The following is an 11,820-nucleotide window of genomic DNA, read 5'->3' as shown; positions in this document are numbered from 1 at the left end:
TAGTCCTAATTTGAATTCATTGATTTAACAATTGGACATTTGTTTTTGTTGCGTGCATCAATTATCACGACCTTTACCCTTTTTTAGCATAGATATTGATGACGCTGGAGTTCATATAGGAGGAAGATAACATTATAATACAGAACATTGAAAGCTAGGTTTTCATTTTTATTTTATACGACAACATTCATAATCAAATTGATGTATGTTTATTTTCCATACCAAATGATTATCAATAATAGAAAATGCTAATGCGGAAGCAAATACACGTCATTAATGTTTAAAGGGAAACACATAACAGCTAGGAACAGTGCCAATCCCTAGCAAAACAAACAGGAAAAATTTATACACATACTTTTGATCAAAAATTTTCACACCATGTTAAAACGTTATTCAAATCAATAAAAACTTGCAGCTTGAAGTTGTGATATTCCCAGTACGGATTTGTCATACCTGTTGTCAATGAACACATATAAAAAAGTATTTTTTTTTTTAATTTTTATTAACCTTTATCATTTGTCCTCTTACCGTGCTTACCGTTAATGTATACAATTTCCTTGATAAAAATTTCTAGTGGTTAAATTACAATTACAATTTAAAAAACTCATCTAAGATACTTGAGTTTAAATATAGGTACGACAGGCGCGCTTTTCGTCTACATAGGACTCATCAGTGGCGCTCTAAAAAAAAATAGTTGCAAAGCCAAATCGTATATTACAAAATTAAATAATATAATAATAAGATAAGAAAAAATTATTTTGATTCGGCATAAGTGAAATATACAACACAAGCTCTAAGGGGCTTTTGACCGAATATAAAAACATATACATAACATATAAAACAACCTGTAATAAAAAGTTGAATCTCACACACATAGCATGCAATAAAAATTAAGCAACAAATTCAGAATGAAGTAAAACATTGTTTACCTATATAAAAGTTTAAACTTGAGATTAAAAATATGGTAACTATTTAAATAAATAGATTACTTTTATAAAAATCAAAGTTTAGAACTATGGTATATGCTTTGAGATCTAGAAATTTCAAAGTACAGAATATTTTCAGCATGAATTGATTACCCAATTTCTTGAAATATGTGTCAGAAATTAAAATTTAAATATAAAAAAAATCGTGAAGAAATACATCAATATTAGTCCAAAGCAACAAAAAGCAACATAAATACAAAACAGCTCAAGAGTTATCTGCAAGCAGAACAGCGACATTCCAAACCGTTCCAGGACTGAACAAGTCTTTTAAAATGAGAAAAACTATTTTCAGTCCTGAAATGGTTTGGAAGGCTGTTCCATAAAGTTGCGGCAGCAAATCTGAAAGAGTTTTTACCGTAACGGGTTGACTTTACCTGTGGAACATCCAGAATATTTACATACCTGAAAGAATACTTAGATGTTTTGACACTCACCAAATTTTGTAAGCACACAGGAGCTATATTGTTCGTAATCTTAAAAGTTTTTGGAGCCATTGTTCTTATCCGTCTGATCTGCAAGGAGGGCACCTTAGCTTTATGTAAGAGGTCAGCGTAGGAGCTGCTAAAATCCTTGTATACAAAACGGAGTGCTCTTTTCTGCTCCTTTTCTATTTTTTTGAATTTTTCTCAGTGCAAAAATGCCATGCCGAAGGGCAAAAATCAAAATTACTAACAATAAAAGTATGAAAAATCGTAAGTTTATTAAGTCTATCCAAAACAGAGCCCAAACGTTTCAAAACATTTAGTCGCTGTGAGGCTCTCCTGCAGATTGAGCTGATATGAACCTCAAAATATAACTGATAGTCAATTTCAATGCCTAATAATTTTACTGTTTTTTCACATGTAAGGTTCGAATTTTGAATATGTATAGATGGGTTTTCTTTAAATGTCTTTTTGCCAACAGCCAAAACTTGAAACTTGTCGGGTTTGCTTTGAACAGCATTAATAACCGAAAATTCCATAAAGTTGTGGTCAATACGGCTAATATAAAATTAGAAGATGTGGTATTATAGCCAATGAGACAATTCTCTACGAAATGACATAGAAGTTAACAACTATAGGTCACCGTAAGGTCTTCAACAAAGAGCAAAACCCATACAACATAGTCAGATAAGTCATTCTATACTTTTGGGTAGAACAACCTAATCTGTTTTTTTTTTCATTTCAACATTTTATAAACAGAAAATACACATAACAATTATATTTCATGTCAGTATAAAAGTGCTGACTACGGGTTGTTAATTATATCATTAGTCTGATACTGGTATTTCGTATTGCGTTCTAACATATATTACAATGGCGTTTAAATTGTAAACCTGCAAAAACGATTTCCCTTTTCAATTATAACATGTATAATTCGACTCGTCACATCAAAAGTGTTATTTTCATTTTGAAGGCAAAGGTTGTGACATGTTATCAAATATAATTTACGTGTAGTTAATGTATCAAATGCATTATATTAAACCAGATATTACACCAATGGTGTAGGGAGTTTAAATACAATAGAGAGATTTTGTCTCCCATATTCCGTTAACAAAAGTATTTACAAAATTATCGGACTCCAAGTTAACTTAAAAAAGGAGGAAGTCCATAAAACCTGATCAAAACTTAACGCTCGGCTATATATCAATCAACGATATGATTGAACGACAACTAACATATTCCGGACTTCATAGAGGCAATTTCCTAAGAAAAGTATTGCAATTTAAAAAATGGCCTCTTACGAACGGTTTTTTTACTTAAAAAAACAAATGATTTAAGATAAAGTGTACATGATGTATGTAATTTGCTTCACCAGACATGCATTTCTTGTACATAAGACTCATCAGTGGCTATCGTATTAAGTCAATTGGAAAGACAAATCAATTACAAAGTTGACGACAATTGAAAGTTGATACAATCGCTAACAGTGTGTACCAAATGTGTTCGGAAGTAGAAAAGCCATACACTGCTGTACCCATATTTTTGAAATTTTTACTTATTATATCTGTTTGTTTTGTTCACACATTGTTGTCAACATAATGGAATTTCATGCGACTGTCATACAAATGAGAGGTTTAGCTAGCTATAAAACCAGGTTTAATCCACCATTTTCTATATAACGAAATGCCTGTGCCAAATCAGGAATATGACAGTTGTTTTCCATTCGTTTGATGTGTTTGAGGTTTTGATTTTGACATTTGATAAGGGACTTTCCAATTTGAATCTTCCTTTCAGTTCAGTTTTTTTTTTTATTTTACTTTTTTTTAACCTTAAAATACGTAGGTTAATTAAGATAAATGAGCCAATAGCTTTTTGTAAATATTTTGTTTTTAATCGTGCTATGACACGGTTTTTCATATTCATTTGGAAGGCGTTTCGCGTGTTTGTATATCGATTTCTTCATATACTGAGATATGAACGCTAAGCATAATTCATGGAAATTGATATAATTTGTTCGACCATAAGCTAATTGATATAATATAAACTCCATTGTTGCAAGAAATACTTAAAATTACACACAATAATTACAACTTTGCGAGATCTAATATTTGTATATCGTTATTTTGGTATTTCCACTGCATATATAATGTCCTGTTCAATCATTGAACAATTAAAACGCATATAGTAAACGTTTCATGAAATATTAAGTTCCTCATAATATAAGTTCCAAAGGAAAGAAATGTCAGAGACTATTAATCCACTGGAACAAATATTACAGTCATATATTACAGTATTTGTTTCAAACGGACTTTAGTGTATAGAATACAGGAACAGATATTATGGCATTGTTTTTAACAAAATTTCTAAGGGAACTTCTGTTAGGTGGAACAGATATACGTTTACAAACGGAATGATACGTAATATCACTGGATATGTTAATGACAATAGTTAAGATTGAAAGAGTTTAAAATATAATCATGATAATCTAAAGATCTGTAGCAGGTAAAACAATTGGAAACCAATTAATGAAAATATATCTGATATGCGTGGGGATGAACAATCTATAGTACATTAACCTTAGAGTATAATTAGTTTGTAACTGGATTTATAAAGTGTCTGTCAGATGTTGATGTTATCCTCCAAAAGAAATATTCGTGTCTTTAATTTTTACATTTAATAGTTATTATCATTATTATTGTTAATTTTATGTTGATCGAAGAGATTTGACCTTTCTGTAAAGGGCATAACCCCAGTTAACGGTTTCTGAAAAGATAAAATTAGCTTTAACTATAAAGCCAAAGGTCCTAAATCCATGGGGTTGTTAACAATGACATCAGGAACCAATGCCCTTTACAGGAGCACTTGCTATGTAATAAGTGGTAGGGATGAGCCGCTGGTTTCATGCTCCATGATATATGAAAAGGGTGAGAAATTCAGATTAAATATATCATTAGGTTGATAATTTTACTTGCTTGATTATATCATAAGTATCTGAAACTAATCAGATGTCAGTATATATTTTTGATGCGGTTAAACCACAGTCGTAAATGCATCAGCTATTTGTCAAACCAATTCATCTCTATTTATCTTCTAATGTGGTATTTCCACTGATGCTATTTATAGATGCTATAAATCCGATTATTTTGACATTTGCACCTAATTAACATTCAAAGGTTTGTATACAGAAGATGCTTTATTTCCATCAAATGGGCTCACAAGGAGCATAATATAATATCATTATAATATTATTTTTACAAATATAATAAACAATACTGTATACATAGTTACAAACACAAATAAGAAACAACAGTTTTCACATATTCGTATATATATAGGAGTATATAAAAAACCTTCATCTCAGGCACACCTCTAGAAAGTAACAAAAAAAAAAGAATTCTGTGAGTAGGCTAAATATATCTAGCTTAACTGCAGGAGGCACCAAGGGACGGTGCTATATGGCATGGTGGGTGCATATTAAAATGTGTATTGGGACATTAACATGATTAATGATATGGTAAGATATTGTAAGAAGTTGCACATAACTGGTATGGCATCCTCGTGCCTGGTGCAGAGGAGTCAGTACTACAGCACGACTTATTGTATAAAGACTTGACCATGCTTACAATTTGTAAATCTCATTACATAGTCAGTATACATGAAACATGATAACAATTATTTAAAGAAATTCCATAGTTTCAGCGTCCTTCAAGAGGGCACGGCAATGGAACTTTTTATCAGTTTTTCATTTATATAAAACTGAAAGTGTTACTCTCTGGGGTGTAATTATCTGACCAAACATATTTTATAAGAATTGTCTTTTGAAATTGAATTTTCTTCATACTGAAAGACATAAAAGAGGGGGAAAAATCGCTATACTAATGTACCAGAAAATGAAAAATATCCACATATATCTATAGGTATGTTTTTTGTTAATTGATATATGACAGGGTATATATTTTTGATAAACCAAATATATTAAGAGTGTGGAGTACTTGATGTATCAGGTGCTCACCACTACCAAAAAAAGATTGAAGTGCCCCCCCCCCCCCCCACCCCCCCCCCCCCCCCCCCCCACCCCCCGAGAATGCATGACATTCAAAATGAGATTCTATGTTCTAATCGTTATATTCTCCTATACGACATTTCTTAGATTTGAATAAGTATACATTTGCATAATTTATTGGTACTTAACTGATAAGAACACACTCTTATAATCAAATTCTAAATTAACAATACAAATAAAAGATTTTTGACAACAACCTTACTAAAAATGTCTCGTTAATATCTAAAATTTGTTTTTTTTGCAGAAAAACATCAAAGACAAATAATTATATCTGCATTATATACCTCATATGATTTTAAAAGAAATGAAAATATCTAAATAACAAATACAGTACAAATTACATCTAAAAATATTTGTAGTAAGACGGAAATGATTCAGTTGATCACGCCAGGTTTCAGTTCTTAGTCACGTGATTTCAATTAGTCGTTATGACATTACGTAACTAACAGATATATAAATAGTGTTGAACATATGTTGTGGATAAATTATCATCTATATCGGTAAGGTTTTGTTTTACTTATTGTATAAAGACTTGACCATGCTTACATTTTGTAAATCTATGACTTATAATATGACACCGGTCTGATACTAACCATTCTTCATATACATGTAATATCGAAGTTGTTTTTACTGATGCCATTTCCTTCAAAGCCTTTTGTCGTAAGATGAAAAGTCGGTGAATGAGATAATGATTCATAATTTACGAATAATGCAGTTTGTATATTAAATATTAAATGAATAGTATTCTCACAACATCATTTTACCGGACGTTTATATAATTTATAAGCTTATTTGAAAAGGGTATGAGGTAAGCGTTAATTAGTCGGGATCCAACCAATATGCATGTAGTTAGTCGTGCTGCACATAAAATGTAGATTTTAAACCGAAATTCTTCATTAAATAAATTTTAATGAATGAAAAATATTTTTAAAAGTATACACTTTTTATTATGACTAACATCATAGTATAGTTATATACATATACACATGTATGTGTTTAGGAAGTTTATTCTGTCAATTATTTGGGGATATCTAACATGTCTAATTGTCTGTTTTATAAATAACATTGATGATTCATAAATTAGTAGGAATGACAGTTTTTGTAAGAATCTTATCACATCACAGCTTACCAATAAATAAAATCTTGCTGTGAATGTAAATTTCGGTGAAAAGAAAACAAAGTATGTTAAAGAAGATATTAATAAACAGATACATTCATCTTATTTTATTTACGGAAGTGATTTATTGTCATCAGAATGAAATGGCTAATACTATCAAATAAATTTCTGCAACTGATATTTGTTTACATCAGCATGATTTTAATTCACCATGGCTTCATTTACTGTTGTTTTCATTCGCCTTTTGCAACATTGTTTATTCTCTTTACTGTTAGTGATAACTGTGTTGAAATTTTCGACATTCCTTCTTTCTAGTTTCTAGATGTTAAAGTTGTATTGTTATGATAATTTGTTTTAATTAAGTATATTATATTTTAAAGGACAAATATTGATTATGACATACGTATATACACCATTATAAACAAGTCTGAATTGAAAACAACGTTCAAAACTATGATTGAATTGGATAAAAATCGCAATGTTTACACCAGTATAAATACATATATGTGAGTGTGAATTTGTTTACAATGAATACTTTGTTAACATTTTAAGTAGATCGATAAAAATTATAACAGCTGCATTTCCGCTTTATAAATAACTTGATGAAACATAATCAAAAATGAATGACAGTGTTATAAATATAATAGCACACGAAATTTCTCACGGTAATTAAATATGGTCTATATTTATTTGTTTCCATACAACTCCGTATGTATTAAACAAAATGATTTTCTTTACTACATGTATGTAGTATACAAAATACTGAAGAAATTTTGATATCGATGTGGTACTATATATTGAATACTTTTATCCTCCTTAACATGAAAATCTCATTTGTAAAATTATCTTCCTTAAAAAAAATAATTCGGAAAATATAAAATTAATAAGATAAATATAGATTGTCGCTTATTTGATAGGCGGATAAATTGAAAATGACTGATATATATATTTATATTAGTTTTCATCATCATACATTTACTACTTTGAAAAATCAAAACTTTTTATACAACAGACTTTACAGGAAATAATATATGTATAACTGGGTCAATGAGGTCATAAACTTTTAATTTTCAATCTATTAAATTATGTGTAGAACTCAATCTGGAATAATTAATTCTGATTTATGTGATACAGATTTTTTAAGTTTCACATATTAATGAATAGTAAAATATATGTAAACAATTAAAGTATGCTCATGCATTAAACTTATTTATATTAAATTACAATATATCACAGAATACACTTATCTTATTATACAAATTTGACGCTAGCTAGTTTACTTTGTCTTTACAATTCAAATTGCTCTAAATACTGTCTTACTGTTGTTCACAGCACTTTTTTTTAACATAAAATCCACTCTATTTTAGTAAGTTGTTTTACAACTACTACATGTTTTGTCAAGTGGAATTGCCTGATAATGCAATAAAATAATGAAAATATACGCTGTGCCTAATTGTTGGTTCTTGAAGAAAATTAACATGATATATTTTATCTTTTATTCGATTTTAAGTGGCGTTGTATAGGATTTATCTTAGAAATGCAATTCTATCAACCAATACTACAACAACTTTTAATAACCGTTTGTTAAGGTGTCTATGATTTGGACACATTGATTTGTATCACTTTACATCAGTATAATAACCATCTTAAAAAACAAATCTCTACTTTAACATCCCTTTTCCCGAGCGAAACTGGTTGTAGGAAAATAAATAACTGTTGAGGAAAACATAATTAATCTCAGTAATATATTCCTAGATGTACGAGGCACTAGCTAAATTTTCACTTTTTTCATACAAAATTATCTATCTTTAATGATGATTGAAATTTGTTGTTTTGTCGGGATTTGTATTTTTTATATATTCAGCAAAAGTTATTCAATGTGTAAATTGTTGTATTTGTAAATGAACATTAGCTAGCATATGTTCGGCAAAACAATTCATATATCTACATTTAGTGTAAATGTATGGTTTACAAAAACGAGTTCCAACAGTTTCTTTAGATAATATATTTGTTTAAAAATTTTGTGAAAATAGTAATACTGCAGTAATGAAAGTGTTAATTGAATAACTGTAATTTAAATAATCAAAATCAATCCTTAAAATATGGTTTGTTTTGTCATTATATAAAAGTGGTGTTACTGATTCCCATGTGTGATGCTCAACAACCCTGTATCTGGTGTATCTGTCACTTTAAGATGTCGTATATCATTATTTGTGAAATAAACAAACAAAAAACATCCATACACGGTTTATAAAATAACTAAATCATATGTGGTACAATAATTGTATATATATTTGAATAAATGTGTGAAATTCAAATACGGAAATGTATGCATTATTGAAATTAATAGAACAAAAATCAAATTTTGTGTAAATTATTGAAATTGGAATAACTGTGTATAGATTTTGATAATAATAAAAGATGTATATATTTCCTGAAAAAGCGTAATAATTAATGTAATAAAATGTTGAATTTGTATCTATGATTATGAACTAAAATATATAAGTATCGAAATATTCAAAATCAAATATATGTAAATGTAAATGTAAATAATAACGGTACTTTTCTACTGACGTTAATGAAATTCTTCGTAAATATCAAATAGTTATTTCATCATTTCCTTTTTCTTTTACCCCTGCTGACTCCTGAAACCTATGATATCTTCCCATAAATTATGAAAAACTGTACTGAAGAAAGACATTGTCCACCCCTCATTTGATCGATGTATTAAAATTAATTTGATAGATTTTTCAAAAAAGACATGAACATGTTATCATAGTTTTTGTCGAGTATGCAGTAATACACCCACATTATATAACACGCATTTTCACACCGGAAATAAAACTTTATTTTAGGACTCATTAAACTTGTTATGATTGTTGTGCTAATGTAAGACTAAATATGAATAATGTCTGGTTGAATTGTTTTTATCGCTCTTTTCAGTAACTCAGTTTTTTCTGTTGTTTGTCAGCGTCATTTTTCGTTTTTTTGCCATGGTATTGGCAGTTTGTTTTCAACTGAAGAGTTTGAATATCCCTTAAGTATCTTTCGCATCTGTAGTATACGACAACTAAATATATCTATATATATTTTTCTCTAATTCTTCGTCAATTTATCCCTTTCTGCACCCATTGTATAAAAAAAATTTAATCAACGTGTGGTTCGTTTGATCTCAGTTCTTCATTGGTAAAAATCCGATTATGACGTCGAATTTTCTTGCTTTCCTCTGAATTTCCTATTGTGACGGCATGAAAAAAGGCGACCATGCCTGATGACGTCACAAAGAAAGAACACATCTTTTTGCAGATCATTCGAAAAGAAGGAATAAATTTGCCTGCGTGTTGTTTGAAAATCATTAGAGAAACAGATTCCACCACCAAATCTCGTGTAATACTTTATTTATCCACTCTCGACAGTTAAATTTAAATATTTAAAACGCTCGGCGAGCCTCGCGTTTTGAATTTGAAAATTTAACTGTCTCGAGTGGATAAATATCGTATCACACTCGATGCAGTGGTAGAACCTATATATAAGTAATGCCTTTCCAAAATATTGAAACTTCGTCGGGGAATAGTTCCTATACAAATAAGTACAACCTACCATATTTTTTTCATTTACCCAACATGATATAGATTTCTATGTACAGCTAGCGTATCTGCTTATTACAGAAAGCACAAACATATGTATATGTATTGCACTAGCAATGAGAAAAAAAATATATGAGAATGTCTCCTGTCTAATAATATCGCCACTCAAGTGTTTTGTTTTGATATCCGGTGAAAAAGGTTTTTCTAGATATTACATAGACATCTATCTCAAAATTCGTTATGAATGAATTATAAGAGATAGTAGAAGGACGGAAATTAAGCTTCACAGTTTTAGTCATTACAACATATATGTGCTTATTAACCGACTAAGACATGCATATAGGTATTATACTGTATTATGTTATATCAATGATGGGGTTTACGCCAATGATACATGAACTAAGCAACAAAAACATATCTACATAAGATATAAACAATATTTAAGGTATATACAATATGTCAGGTTCGTGAATTACACTAGGTTTGAAAATTAAGGAATAATGCTATGCAAATGTAAGTCTATAAGTTAAAAATATTAGTATTGATTAATATTATATTTCCATGTCTGGCTTTAAATACTTTTAATTGATACTGTAAGACTTGTATATCCCAATTTAACTGTTTAGCATACTTGGATAAAGAAATATGATACCTATATCAGAAAGCTACCATGAACAAATCCCCTAAATACATAGCCACAATTATCAGTCACATCTTGTTCGCCTATTTGGAGACCAACCATTTATGAAATGCAGATTCTAATGAAATGTAATTTTTTTGAAAACGACGAGGGATACAATCTAAATGTAACCGATTTAACTTCAATGTTAAAAGATGTGGCTCACGAAAGACCAAAGACAAGTACAATACTATATGTTCCACCCAATTTGATTTTCATATTTAGTAAATAATGACCAACAGTTTTGTTTTTGAATGCAATTTAGACAATTGCATAAAACAAGACCATGCTCATTATAAATTCGATAGTAAAACAATGTTCACAAGTTAAAAGGATCCAACAGAATGTGCCTTCTATATAGAATACACATTCAATAACTCCTAACAGTAAATTGTGTATATTTGTAATAAAAAAGCTTTTCATGTCAACAATGTAGACTTCATGTACCTGTAATCAATCAAACTAATGAATAATCTGAAGTTTATTCCACAGATTTATTGCATGGGAAATGTCTGAAAATTTTTATTTATTCCTTATCAAACTATGATAGTTTAAGACTTTTCTGATTTAAATATTATATCAATAATACAATATATTCGAAAGCAGTTTTTCCATTAAAACTTTATTCATTGATTAATGAAACTCACCTTTTCTATATCAATTTCCTACGTGGTTAGTTGTTTACTTGTTTTGTTGAAATGATACTGCTTTGCATTGTTGACAGCTGTATCCTAATTTTCGACATTTTCCCCTATTATATCTGTTTGTTTTGTTCACACATTGTTGTCAATATAATGGAATTGTATGCAACTGTCAAACAAGTAAGAAGTTTAGCTAGTTGTACAACCAGGTTTAATCCACCGATTTCTACATAAGGAAATACCTAAACAAAGTCAGGAATATGACAGTTGTTTTCCATTCGTTTGATGTGTTTGAGCTTTTGATTTTGACATTTGATAAAGGACT

This window comes from Mytilus californianus, unplaced genomic scaffold (genome assembly GCF_021869535.1).
Source record: "Mytilus californianus isolate M0D057914Y unplaced genomic scaffold, xbMytCali1.0.p SCAF_12, whole genome shotgun sequence".
NCBI classification, from domain to species: Eukaryota; Metazoa; Mollusca; class Bivalvia; order Mytilida; family Mytilidae; genus Mytilus; species Mytilus californianus.
The sequence above is the reverse complement of the archived record's forward strand: the minus strand, read 5'-3'. Positions refer to the sequence as shown.